At 40.1% G+C, this 14,498-nt stretch overlaps 1 pseudogene; it reads left to right on the top strand.

The window, feature by feature from the left end:
* The first annotated feature begins 949 nt into the window (after positions 1 to 949).
* LOC102823644 lies at positions 950 to 2,525 on the top strand (annotated as a pseudogene).
* Positions 2,526 to 14,498: the final 11,973 nt, after the last annotated feature.

Genomic DNA, 14,498 nt, shown 5'->3' with positions numbered 1-14,498 from the left:
GGTCACTGTGAGCCGGAACCTACTTGATGGCACCCCACAATGACAATCTATATAGAAAGAGAAGAGGAGAAACAGCAATGGGTTCGGACTCACTGAGGTGTGTTTTCTACCATATTGGACACAACACAATTTTCTATTAAGAGTGATAGACTTGTCGTCTGAACTAGTGTGAAAAAACAATTCTGGCCCACAATGACTCTGTATAGGGTTTCTGAAACTACAAATCTTTACAGGAGCAGGCAGCCTCATCTTTCTTCAATGGAGTAGCTGGTGGGTTTGAACCACTGACCTTGTGGTTAGCATCCCAGTGCATGGAGACACACAAATTCTTATACACACATTCAAACAAAGTGAGAACCAGATGTGTATACATCCTTGTGGGGACCAGAATTCAATGGACTGCCTTGTATTTCCACATCTCACAAGTTTTCTACCTTGACAGAGTGCAATCTAACCATTTTTCTTTTGCTCTTTATTAGTGAAAAATATTTGAGTTTTTCTTCTCTGACAGGTTCCTGTTTTATCCAGCTTCAGCTTTTTAAAAATTTTCTTGTATGTGCACATGACTTACTGTGCTTAGACTGATGTGGAGAAAGAGTAGTTCTTGGTGGCTGAGTGGTAGAAACCTTACCTTCCATACAGGAATGAATACAGCTTCAATTCCTACCCAATGCACCACCTACACAGACAACCACCCACTTCTCAGTAGAGGCTTTCATGCTGCTACGATCCTGAGAATGTTTCAGCAGAGCTTCCAGACTAGAAAAAAAGTCTGGTGAACTACTTCTGAAAATCAGCTAATGAAAATCACATGGGGTCATGGCTTCCTAGAGAGTCTTCTAAGATTGTGCACCGGTGTGGAGGCTAGTTGAAAGACCTCACCCCAAAACCTAGAGGTGTGAAGTTGCGTATTGATTGTATAGGTAACAACTTCTCTGACTCATCGACAATGACGGTGTCGGGTAGCGGGATGGCTCAGAAAACCTAGGAATTAGCCAACAACATGCAAGAAGCTCAAAGTATCTATCGATGAAAACTACAATTACGATAAGAAACAGCAGTAGGAAATCCTAGCGGTGAAGCCCTGGACCAAGAATCACCGTTACTTTGTTGTTGTTGTCAGGTGCCATCGAGTCGGAACTGACTCATAGCGACCCCATACACAGCAGAACGAAACAATGTCCGATCCTGGGCCAACCTCACTAACGCTGCCACACTTGATGCCATCAATGCTGCCACCTGGCCCATCCATCTCGTTGGGGGTCTTACTGCTTTTCTCTGACCCTCCATCTTACCCAGCATGACATCCTTCTCCAGTGACTGTTCCCTTCTGACAATATGTCCAAAGTTTGAGAGACAAAGTTTAGCCATCTTGGCCTCCAAGGAGCACTCTGGCTGCACTTTTTCCAAAACAGATCTATTGGTTCTTTTGTCAGTCCATGGTACTTTTAATATTCTCCTCCAACACCACAATTCAAAGGCATCAATTCTTCCACGATCTTCCTTATTCACTGTCCAGCTTTCACATCCATATGAGGTTATTGAAAATACCATGGCTTGGGTCAGGCTCACCTTAGTCCTCAGAGGTGACATCTTTGCTCTCCAACACTTTAAAAAGTTCCTGTGCAGCAGATTTGCCCAATGCAATATGTCGTCTGATCTCTTGACTGCTGCTTCCATGAGTGTTGATAGTTGATACAAGAAAAATGAAGTTTAGGTAATGCAAAATTTCAGCATTGGTGTTCCTGAAAATGATGATGCATACCAAGTCAGGAGGCAATTTGGAGGTGATGGATTTGATGCTGGGAAAGTTGAGTAGCGAGTCTATGATCATCAAGGACAGTATTGCTTTGCCTGAAGAGTGCACCAAAACCCAGTAAACGCTTAGGCTGCTGCTATTAATACATGGCCGCATATATCAAGATCGCCAAGCTGGTTTGCAGCCTCAAAAGTGCCATTGATTGGTATCACAGTCACCCAGGCTCTGGCTGCTGGCTCTCTGGGATTGATGTTAGTACTCAGATGCTCAACCAGCAGTTCCAGGAACCTTTAGTAGCAGATGTAATCTTGACGCCTTTAGGACATACCCAAAGGGCTTCGTGCCACCTGATGAAGGCCCTTCTGAGTACCAGACTATCCCACTTAATAAAATAGATGACTTGGATGTACACTGCAAACAGTATTATGCCTTGGAAGTTTCATATTTCAAATCCTCTTAGGTTCCCAAATTGCTTGAACTTTTATGGAATAAATACTGGGTGAATATATTGAGCTCTTCTAGCTTGCTTACTAATGCAGACTACACTATGGGTAAAATCTTTGATTTGTCTCAAACATTGGAGCAGTCAGCAACCCAGCTGGGATGAGGGAGTTTCATGCTGGGTTTAGAAACACATGACCGAAAGTCAGAAGACAAACTTGCCAAAGCTACACGGGACAGCTGTAAAACTACTGTAGAAACTATCCATGGATTGATGTCTCAGGTCATTAAGGATAAATTGTTCAATCAAATTAACATCTCGTAAACAATCACTGAGTAATATTCTTTCCTGGAAGCCAGTAGCAGAAAAATACTCATGTAGAATTTTTAAAACAATTTACCAAAAATCTAATAGAAGTATAAGGTGCTCTGAAGTATGGTGAATATTAACGATCTGTAATAAAGTGCTGTAAAAAGAAAAAAAAAAAAAATTCCTATGAAACAGTGGACATGGCAGCATTCCATTTCATTGTGCATGGGATAGCTGTGACAAGGGGCCTGATCCAATGGTAACTCACAACAATGACAACACATACATATGCAGCAAGAAAGAGTAGAGAGAGAGATTTTGTTTGAGGAATTGTTTATGTGATTATGGGAATGACAAGATCAAAATTCATAAGCCAGCTGCCAGGCTGGATACTTCAACAGGACATCTATGTTACAATCACAGAACAGAAACGGTCTCCCTCTAAAACCCTATTTTTTACTCTTAACACAAGGCCTACCATGCCAAGGGGTGCTATTTGCTTAGCTTAGGGTCTACTATTTCTAATCCCTTGCAAACACTTTCATTGTAACTAGACTAGGTTATAATCAAACACCTGAACATCATAGCTTGGCTAACTATATTCAGAAGAGTGACCCTCATACTGTGTCCCTCTAGGCTGTTTCCTTACACACATTCATACATATCCATTGTTTTCTGCACTAGTTTAAACTGTGTGCCTATCACTCTTAACAGGAAATACTGCTGTGGCCAATGTGGCAGAGAGTACACCTTAGTGAGGTGAGTCCTGGCCCTTTTCTGTGTGTTCCTTTCTCAAAGGAAACAAAATGCCTGAATCGAGGAATGGCCTCATAATACACACAGACGAGGCTTCATAGTGGTTCTTGGGAAATTGGAGCAAGTCATTTTTTCTCTCTGCATGTATTTACAGTGGAACCATTAGCTCAAACTTAACATTTCCCCCCAAATGTGGTGAACGCTGAGCTGTGATTGTGGTTGCTTGTTCATTTAGCATTTAAACAATTCTAAGAACACAGATGCCCCACCCTTAGTATTGTGATCTGTATGTTCTCCAGTTAGTGGCTTCATCACCTAAGGGCACAGGGATGACTTCCTGAGTGTTCCAGCATAAAATCAATTCAGGATTTTATTTATTTATTTATTCATTCTCACAGGCAATGTGTCTGCAGTTTCAACTTCTTCAGGGATTTTTGTATGTACTCCTGGAATGAGTTTCTTTGTGTATTTTTATGCTACTTTTGAAAACTGGAATGACATGTAAACCTCCAACAAGGAAAGACAAACAACACAAATTGAATTTAAAGAACAGTTATGAGCAAGGACTGGAAAAGATAACTTAAGAGAAAGTGTTGTCTTATATCGGCAGGGCCTAGAGCAACTGCCGTCAAACCTTCTATAACTCTATGTGAGTGGAACAAACGGAACCACAGAAGTTGCAATACAAAGAGTGTTGTCATCCCTTCCATCCTGGATCCACAGAAAATACCCACAGAGCTGAGGATGATGACACATGGACCTGATAGCTCCTTGCTTCACTGAGGTGCTCAAGTTCATGGCAGGTGATGACTGAGAACTGTAAAGCCAGGAATGCATCTCACGTAGGGCTCCTTTATTGTTGTTGTTAATTGTCATTGAGTTGACCCCTGACTCATAATGACCCCATTAACAACAGAAAAAAAAAAATGCTGTCTTGTCTTCTGCTATCTCCAGGATATGTAGGAGGTAGAACCAGTAAGATCCATTGGATTTTCACTGACTGGGTTTTGGAAGAAGAACACCAGGTCTGTCTTTGTAGTCCATCTTGGTCTGCAAGCTCTACAGAAGCATGCTCAGCATCATAGCAAAACAGAAGTGTCCACTGACAAACTACACCTGAGGTAAACTAACAAGAAATGGAACCCAGATCACTGACAAGAGAGGTGACAATTTTTTCATCAAACACCACAACCCTCATAATCTAATAATATATAATCAGCCTAGGTCTTAATTTCACACACACAGGTTATTGAATGCAGATGTTTTGGGGCAAGCTGGGATTGTGTGAAAAAGTACACTGTTCCTAAATAATTCTCCCTTTAAACTATGTCTAATCCTAGAAGAAAGAGAACCCACAATTCTCTGAGGAGCAACAAGGATGGAAAGGATATTTGCTTTGGTTGAATAAACCCCATGCTAGGATACACATATATGCTGCCAGAAACACTTTTCTTCTATGCTTCTTTCCAATTCTTTGCTATACTTGCTTCTTTCCTGCTGGCTACTTTCTTGTACGAGTTTCTTTAGCTTCCAAGTTATAGATATGTCTACATAGGGTCCCTACAGCACTGTCTGACACCAATATGTGCCCACAGAGCCAGACCTGTGAACGAGGGCTGGGTGGATTTAGGGGGGAATCAAAGGATGCTCCAAACCTCAGAAAGCTCTACAATTCATGGGCATTTTTTGGCTTAAAATCCATTGACTAGGATGAATACCTTGCTATCATCTTAATCTGTTTTGAGGGATTAGACCTTGACAATTTTATGAATAGCAGCAAAACATTGCCAGGTAGAGTGTCTCAAAAGATGGCCCTTCATGTTGGAAGACTTTCAAGATATGACTGAGTAGAGCTGTCTCCTTAAAATAGTGTTGACCTTATTGATGTGAAAGTAGCAAAGCTTTTGGGATCTTCATCTGCTGATAAAGTGCTATTCAAAATTAGGAATATCAGATGATGTTGTTGTTTACAGGTACCACGGAGTTAGTCCCAAATCATAATGACTCTAGGCATAACAAAATGAAACACTATAGGTCATGTACTATCATCATAATCATTGTCACACTTGAACCCATTGCTACTGCCACTGTGCCAATTCATCCCTTTAAGGGGTCTTCCTCTTTTCTATAAACCCTCCACTTTACCTACCATGTTATCCTTGATGGAATGATACCTCCTAATAAAATGTCCAAAGATAAGAGACGAAGTCTCAACATCCAGGCTCCTAAGGAGCATTCTAGCTTTACTTCTCCCACATAGACATTTTTTTTCTCCTGGCAGTCCAAGGCAATTTTAATATTCTTCTCCAACATCATATCTAAAATGTACCAGTTCTTCTATGGTCTTCCTTATTCATTGTCCAACTATCACATGCATTAGAGTCTATTAAAAATACCATGGCTTGAGTCTGGTGCAACTTAGTCTTCAAAGTGACATTTATACTCTTAAAAATCTTTAAAGAGGCTGAGTGCAGCAGATTTTCCTAATACAATATATCATTTGATTTCTTGAATGCTGAAGACCAGTTAATGTTGTTACTTATTCAAATGTATGCACCAGCCACTAAAAACAGTGATGATGCAGTTGAAGAATTCTACTAAAATTTTCAGTCTGAAATTGATCAAACGTGCCATCAGATTGTACTGATGTTTGGTAATTGGAAAGCTAAGGTTCAAAAGGAAGGATCAGTAGGATTCCAAATAGAGGTGACCCAATGTAATGTGGAAATCATCGAGCAATATCTTTGATATTCCATGCAAGTAAAGTTTTACTAAGGGTAATACAGCAATGGCTGTAACCATGCATTGACAGAGAACTTCAGAAATTCAAGCTGGATTCAGAAGAGAACATGGAATGAGGGATATCATTGCTGATGTCAGATAGATCTTGGCTGAAAGAAGAGAGCACCAGAAAGTTGTTTATTGCAATAAATTCATTCATTAAACACCAATCACTGAAGACCAGAAAAGTTGTGGGATGACATCAGGATCATCATATAAGAAGAAAGGAAAATGTCATTGAGAAGGCAAGAAAAAGGGGAAAAAAATAGATGTCAGAAGAGACTCTGAAACTTGCTATCCACTGTAGAGATAACAGAAAATGGAAGAAAGAGGAAGTGAAAGAGCTGAACAGAAAATTTCAAAATGGCATTTAGAGATGACAAAGTCAAAATTATAATAGAATGTGCAAAGATCAGATTTTAGAAAACCAAAAGGGAAAACATGTTCAGCTTCTGAAATGGAAAATTAATGAAAAAAATTCTAACCTCAACTTGCACTACTGAAATATTATTTTGGAAAAATATTGAATGATGCAGAAAGCATCATCAGAAGATGGAAGGAATACACAGATTCATTGTACCAAAAAGTGCTTGCTGCTGTTCAAACATTTCAAGAGGTAGCACATGATCAAGAACTAATGGTACCGAAGGAAGAAGTCCAAAGTACACTGACAGCACTGTCAAAGAAAAATGCTCCGGGAATGAATGGAATACAAATTGAAATTGTTCAACATACTCAGGCAGCACTGGAGGCACTCACTCATCAATGCCAACGAAATTTGGTAGACAGCTACCTTGCCAACTCATTGGTAGAGATCCATATTTGTGGCCATTCCAAAGAAAGGTAAACCAATAGAATGTAGAAACCATTGGAAAATATCATCAATGTCACATGTCAGTTGAGTTTTTCTAAAGATAATACAAAAATAGCGACAACAGTACATTGATAGGTAGCTGCTAGAGCTTGATGTCAGTTTCAGACGAGGATATAAAATGATGGATATCATTGATGACATCAGTTCACTTTAGCTGAAAGCAGAGAATTCCAGATAGATGTTGACCTGTGTTTTCTTGAATATGCAAAGGCTTTTGATAGTGTGAATCATGACAAACTATGGAGAATATTGCAAAGAATGAGTATTCTGAAACACTTAATTGTGGCCATGAGGCACCTGTACCTAGTCCAAGAGCCAGTCATTCAAACAGAACAAAAGAGTCAAGAATGGTTCAAAATCAGGAAAGGTTTGAGTCAGAGTTGTATTCTTTAACTGTACTTATTCAACCTGTATGCTGAGCAAATAATCTGAGAAAATGGCATCAGGACTGGAGAAAGACTCCAACCTGTAATATGCAGGTGATACAACCTTGCTTGCTTAACGTGGAGCTCAAAAACCACAGCCTTGGATATGGGTTGCACCTTATTTTAAAGAAAACAAAATCCTCACTGGGCCAATAAATGATGTTGTAGGTTATGTGCTGTGGAGTTGATTCTGACTCATAGCGACCCTGTACAGGGTCTCTGAGGCTGAAAAGCTTTATGGAAGCAGAAAGCCTCATCTTTCTCCTGTGGAACAACTGGTAGTTTCGAACTACTGACTTGAGGTTAGCAGCCTGACTCTTAACCACTACACTACCAGAGCTCCTTTGCCCAATAAATAGCATCACGATAAATGGAGAAAATATTGAAGTTGTCAAAGACTTCATTTTGCTCAAACCAGCATCAACACTCACAGAAGCAACAGTCATGAAATTAGATAAATCTGATGCACAAGGCCTCTTCTTCAAGTGTTCAAGAGCAAAGATGTCAGTTTGATGGCTAAAGTGCACCCAACTCAAGCCAGTGTATTTGAGTAGTCTTTAGCATGTGAAAGTTAGACAGTGAATAATGAAGACTGTAGAAGATTTGATTCTAGTGACTTATGGTACTGAAAGAATAATATTAAAGGTACCATCAACTGTCAGAAGAACAAAACAGATCTGTGTTAAGAAAAGTACAACCAGAATGCTTTTTAGAAGCCAAGATGACCAGATCAAATCTCTCATCCTTAACACATATCAGGAAGGACCAGTTGTTGGAGAAGGACAATGTACTTGGTAAAATGGAGGATCAGCAAAAGAAAGGATGGATGAGCACTGTAACAGCAGCAGTGGTCTCAAGTGTAGCAGCAATTGTGTGGAAGGTATAGGACTGGGCAGTATTTCATTCTGTTTTACATAGAGTCACTATGGGTCAGAACTGACTTGACAGTGCCTAATTACAACAACAACAGACTTCCTTGAATATTGATAGTGGACTTAAACAAAATGAAGTCTTTGAAACTTCAGTCTTTTCTCCATTTATCATGATGTTATTAATTGGTCCAATAGTGAGTATTTTTATTTTCTTTACATCGAGGCACAATCCATATGGAAGGTTATGTTCTTTGATCTTCATCAGTACATATTTTAAGTCCTTTCCACTTTCAGCAAGCAAGGGTTGAATTATCTCCATGCAGATGTCTATGAGTCAGGATGTGGAATGTGCAAATTATGAATCTAGGAACATTGGAAGTTATCAAAATTATAATTTAATATATGAAGATCTTATTCTAGGTGATGGTGATTTGAAATGGACAACAAGAAGCTATGTGGAACTATGGTTAGTATATATGTTGTTGTTATTGCAAATTGCCTTCGAGTTGGTTCTGACTCATAGCGACCCTGTATAGGATTTCTGAGGCATGCCTACTAAGCTTGAACTGCCAACCTTGAGTTTCAAACAGACGTTGCAATCCATTGCATTGACCCTCAGTGCCATATATATATAGAGAGAGATAGATAGATAGATAGATAGATAGATAGATAGATAGATAGATAGGGAGAGAGAGAGAGAGTACTGATACGGCACTGTAGAATTAGCAGTGGACTGCTATCCCAAAGGTCAGTGGTCAAGCCCACCAGCTTCTCCTTGCAGTAGGTTAGAATTGACTTGACAGCAGTTAACAGCACACACATATACATATGTGTGTGTATCCTATATTGGAGTTCTGGTGTGGCATTGTAGGATAAGCACTAGAACTCAAGGTCGGTTGTTCAAACTCTCCAGTTGCTCCTTGGAAATCCTATACAGGGTAATTATGAGTCAGAACTAACTTGATAGTACTGAACAACAACAACATATCCTATAACACATAAAATACACACATGTATATATCTATTCACATATTGAACTCTGTACTACTCTATAGTATAAAGAATGTATTTTTATATATAGAGAAAAGTAATGTGTATATTTTATATATAGCAAGATAATATATATGGACAGTATATATCTCTTGTATACAAACCTCATCCAAGCCCCCAACCCCACTTACTATCAGCTGTATGGCAATCACCCACTATTCAGATGACGTGTGTGTTTATATTTTCCTAACCTTTCAAAGGGTGAACTCCTAAGCCTCCTCCAGTGTAAATAATGCATTGAAGTAAAATATGGACTGTCAAACTCAGGCAACAATTAATTATCTAGCACATAAATCCTTCCTTTCAAATGACTAATACACAGGCCTGTGTGCATAAATGTTTCTCTGAATTGTGTTTGAACTACTAGCCTCATAACATCAGATGGTGCAGTTGGGATAATTTTCATTAGAAAAATAATTATAGGCTAAATATGGTTAATAAAACATTAACTATAAATTTGAATATTTTAAAACATGTCCTTCTAGGGGCAGCTTCTAATGAATTTTGATGAAAATACCCTGATTACTTAAGAAAAAATTAAAAAATGTGATTATTACGAACAATTGTGAGATTGATGAATTACAAAAAAAAACAATTTTAACTCAGAAATAATTATTCTGGACAATCTGCTGCACAAAATGGATGACCATAAGAGGAAAAGAAAAAAAAAAAAAATATTTATGGGTGACAAAGCATTTTGTCTAAATTTGACCCCGTTATGAATTTATGAACATGTATTACAGTATTAGTAAATCTTAAATTCTTCAGGCGTTAAAGTTTAACAGAATATATCAATTCCCTTTGAAAGTTTTGTGCTGATTTAAAGGTCCATTGGAGAGCTCTCCTCTCCATTCTTAAGAATAAATGGACCTCTCTCGGGCTCACCAAGGAGACCCTCACCTCAAAGGCAGCTTCTGCAAGAACTGAGGACAAGGTATTTTGACTTTCACTACTCCCTGCTTCCAGTCAGCCCATTATTCTTCTTCATGCCTTGAGTTCTCATCCAAGACTTACTTCCACATGGCAGCATCCTGGTTAATTCCTTCCTTGTGATTCCACATCCAATACTAAAACCAAAATCTACTTTGAACTTACCCGGAGCCCCATATCTTGGAGAAGCCAATGGAACTCTTCTAAAAAAGAGAAGCTAAGTTGAAGGAATCTTCTCTCTCCTTGTCCAGATCATGGAAATGACACAAAAGCTTGTAGAAATAACTCTGGACTTGCCACAGGTACTGACAGAACTTTGACTGACCACAAGAGCTACCTTTGGGGATAATTTAAGTCTGTTGTGCTGTTTCCTAAGTGCTGAGAGTGAATTTGTGCCTATGCTAAGAATGTAATATATTAAGCATGTCTTCATACTAAACTCAAAAGTCTATGGAGGACATGAAGTTTGTATTTTCCTAAGGCAAATGTTTGGGAGAATATTACTCTGAATGATTTTTCTCCCCACTCTGCCTTACCACCACCCATATGCCACAATATTAAAGAGTTTTCCATTCTTGGATCATTCATTTATACAAAAATTTCCCAGAAAAGTTTTTGATTTTTGCTCTGTTTACACTTTCAGGAGTTGGACAGTGAATAGGAATACCAAGTAAGAATTGATGCATTTGAGTATGGTGTTGGAGGAGAATATTAAAAGTATCATGGAGTGGTAAAAGAACAAACCGATCTGTGTGGAAAGAAGTACCACCAGAATACTCCTTGGAAGCCATGATGGGCAGATTTCATCTCTCATATTTTGGACATATTATCAGGAGGGAATAGTCCCTGGAAAAGGATATCATGTCTGATAAGGTGGAGGGTCAAGGGAAAAGAGGAAGACCCCCCAACCAGATTGATTAGCACAGTGGCAGCAGCAATGGACTTACCAATGACTATGAGGTTAGTGAGGGACAGGCAGTGTTTTGTTGTGGTAAGTAGGCTCACTATGAATCAGTGCTGACACAATTGCACCTAAGAATAACAACCAGTCTTTCAGGAAATCTGTGAAGCAAAGGTGGAATGTTTGCTTATATTCATTAATTTATCTCACTCACTTTATCTATCTATCTATCTATCTATCTATCTATCTATCTATCTATCTATCTATCTATCTATCTATCAATCACTAAAATTGAGATAAAAAACCTTCAATTAGTTGGAAATCATCAAGCAGTCTAATGATGGGGTCAAGAGTAGGATAGAACCTCATCTCCATGAGTCTTCACACTTGCTGCACCTGCGTGTGCTCAGGAATGTCATGGTGTTGTTGTTGTTGTTGTTGTCAGGTGCCATCAAGTCGGAACCGACTCATAGTGACCCCATGCACAGCAGAACGAAACAATGTTCAATCCTGGGCCAACCTCACTACCGCTGCCACACTTGACGCCATAAATGATGCCACCTGGCTGATCCATCTCATTGGGGGTCTTCCTCTTTTTCTCTGACCCTCCACCCTACCCAGCATGACATCCTTCTCCAGCGATTGTTTCCTCCAGACAATATGTCCAAAATGTCCTGATATATCAGTAGATAGTGAGTGACCTGGAAGATGAAGTTCAGAAATGCTCATATGGTCCAGGTGTCCACAGGCAAATTCTATCTCCTCCTTTGCAGCAGGACCTAGTCATCTCTTCACATAAACCTAGCAGAGAGATTTATCCAGCCACGAGTTCTGCCCAGCAGTCTTGGAAGAATTTCTGTATTTGTGTCTATACTATTTTAGACCTCCCACCAACCCCAACCTTGGTCTATAGTACCCCCCCCCCCATTAGAGCTAGACATTACTGGGTGAGCCATCAGGAAGGCAGGTGTTGTTATCTGCATTTCATATATGAGAAACTAAAACACACACACATACAATAAAACATGGTGTGCCTTGTCTAAGTAAAGCCACCAAACTAAGATGTTATGAAGTCAACATTTGCATCCAAGCTGAGAACCTGTGTTTTTCTCATTTCCATGGTTGCCCTCAAGGATCACAGGGAGTGCAATTGTTGCCCCATTGACAGAAAATCTGGAGAGGGAAACAAAGCCAAGAGTTATAAAGTACAGATATGTGTGCCCTGCCTTTCATATATGAGAACTCTAGAGATCCATGCACGGTGCAAGCTACACATTTCTATTCCCATCTTACAGAGAAGGAGATTGAGGCTCAGAGATTAGGAGACATAGGTTTAGACTCAACATAGCTAGCCAGGTCTCCATTTTCATCTTTGGTGTTAGGGACACTGACACCCAATAATGACTTGTCTTCCTCCACCTCTTCCATGCCAGCTCCATTGTGAGCCTATTGTCAGTAGTTGACACACTTGTGCTTTGATTTCTTCTTGATCACAATGATGCTGGGCAACATGGTTCAATTAAACGTGTGCCAAGGACTCGAGCCTAGTGTCTTGCCCATCACCCAGGCCACCTGAGCTGTTTGGGCCCCAGTGTTCCTGCCTTGTCCTCTGTGTAGCATGACTATTTATTACTCCTGGCTACATCAGTCTACACTGTCCCCCACCAAAGACTGTCTTCTTTAACTCCATGATTCCAATACAAGTGAATAAAAAACACACGGATTAAATTCCCCTGAAATCGAATATGATTTGACAAATGAGTGGATGTCTCTGGCAAAATACTCTTGTTTTTTGTTTTGTTCTTGTCTAAAACCTTAAAAAATAAGTTTGAAATGTCACAAAGTCTGAGCACACCATTCTTTATGCATCAGTATAACCAGTGGAGTACATAAATGCACCATTACATACAAGTCCAAAGGGACCCTTCCATCCAGATGCAACCACAGATGTGAGCACATCAGATTGAATATTTATTCACTTACCCCCACTTTGGATTGCGAAAGTTTCCTTCTTGGATAGGGTCAGGCTCCACAAGGAAAAAAAAAAAAAAAGCTTACAAAGATGCTTACAGTAAAAGAAAGATGGAATTCATAGTAGAGAATGATCTTCTACCAAAGAAAGAATTTTTCTTGGAGTGTCTCATCCCCTGGGAGACAGCACACTCAGTCCAGGCGACATGAATGCAGAAGACTCCTGTCATTGCTTGAATAACGCAACAACCCACCCTCCTTAAAATGCATGCCTGTTTAGGTGGATAGAATCTTATTCAATTTCTTTTCAATAAGATGATGATTTTAAGTTAAGATGACTTTTGTACATTTGTTTTCCATGACTACACCAAGAAATGACATGTATGGGACAGAGTAGACCACCAGGATTCTGATCTTTATCTGTCATGGGAAGGCGTGGGGGCATGGTCCACCTGTCTTGTCTGTGTCCCCATCCATCTATGGTGTTACCTGATCTGGTAGTTTTCTACAACAACACAAGTGAAGTTACCTGAAGCCCAACCCAGAATCTTGGAACAGCAAGAGGAGGTAGTTTGTGGACAAGAGGACCCATGAAATTTTGGGGTGCAGAGGCAGGCCTTGGAACAGCCATGGAGGATGGGACTCAGTATGTTGAAGAAAGCAAAAAGATCCTGTCTTCAGATCTTCCCACATCTCAGGCAGAAGGAGGTGGGAAAATGTAGGTGGAAGGGTGGGGCTCTGTATACACTCATAACTCTTTGCCAGCCTAGAACCAAGCCTGGGGACATCCCTGGGACTTCTGCATGTCCCCTCCCTTCCCTGAGATCAAATGGCTAACATCCTGGCCTCTCTCAAGAACACTTTGGGTACCTTCAAACAACCCTTGCCCCCCATCCCCACCCCTCAGTCTAGTGAAAGCCAGCCCAGTCATTGTAGTATTGGCTTTGCGTTACACCATCCTTCTACAAGTTGGCACCTCAGCCCCTCCAAAGCTAAGTCATGACTTTAACACTCTGTTTCTTTCTATCCATTGTCCTCCTCACTGTCAAGTTCTCCATCTAGAATCCAAGACTCTCCAAGGCCTCTGAGCAGTCTCACCTAACTCTCTCACTCCTTCAGGAATTCAGACACTAAGTGTCCAATCTTCTGACCTTTATTAACCTTTGGATACTTACCAAACCTTTGCTTTAGCTCCTTCTCAAGACAGCAGAGCTAGTGACTCCCCTTTGCTTAGACACTCCTTTATGGCTATGGTTCCACTTGGGCAGTTCCCATCAGGTCCCTGGGGCTACAACACCATGCTTCTTTCTTCTCTTTCACAGCATATCAGTCTAGCCTTGTGAAGCTCATGTGTCCAGTGAAGGTAAATTGTGAGGAAATAAATAACAACGCATTTGAAGAAAGGTGTTTCCTTCCCTGAAATGGAGA

Source organism: Chrysochloris asiatica, unplaced genomic scaffold (assembly GCF_000296735.1).
Source record: "Chrysochloris asiatica unplaced genomic scaffold, ChrAsi1.0 scaffold00195, whole genome shotgun sequence".
NCBI classification, from domain to species: Eukaryota; Metazoa; Chordata; class Mammalia; order Afrosoricida; family Chrysochloridae; genus Chrysochloris; species Chrysochloris asiatica.
The sequence above is the reverse complement of the archived record's forward strand: the minus strand, read 5'-3'. Positions and strand labels throughout refer to the sequence as shown.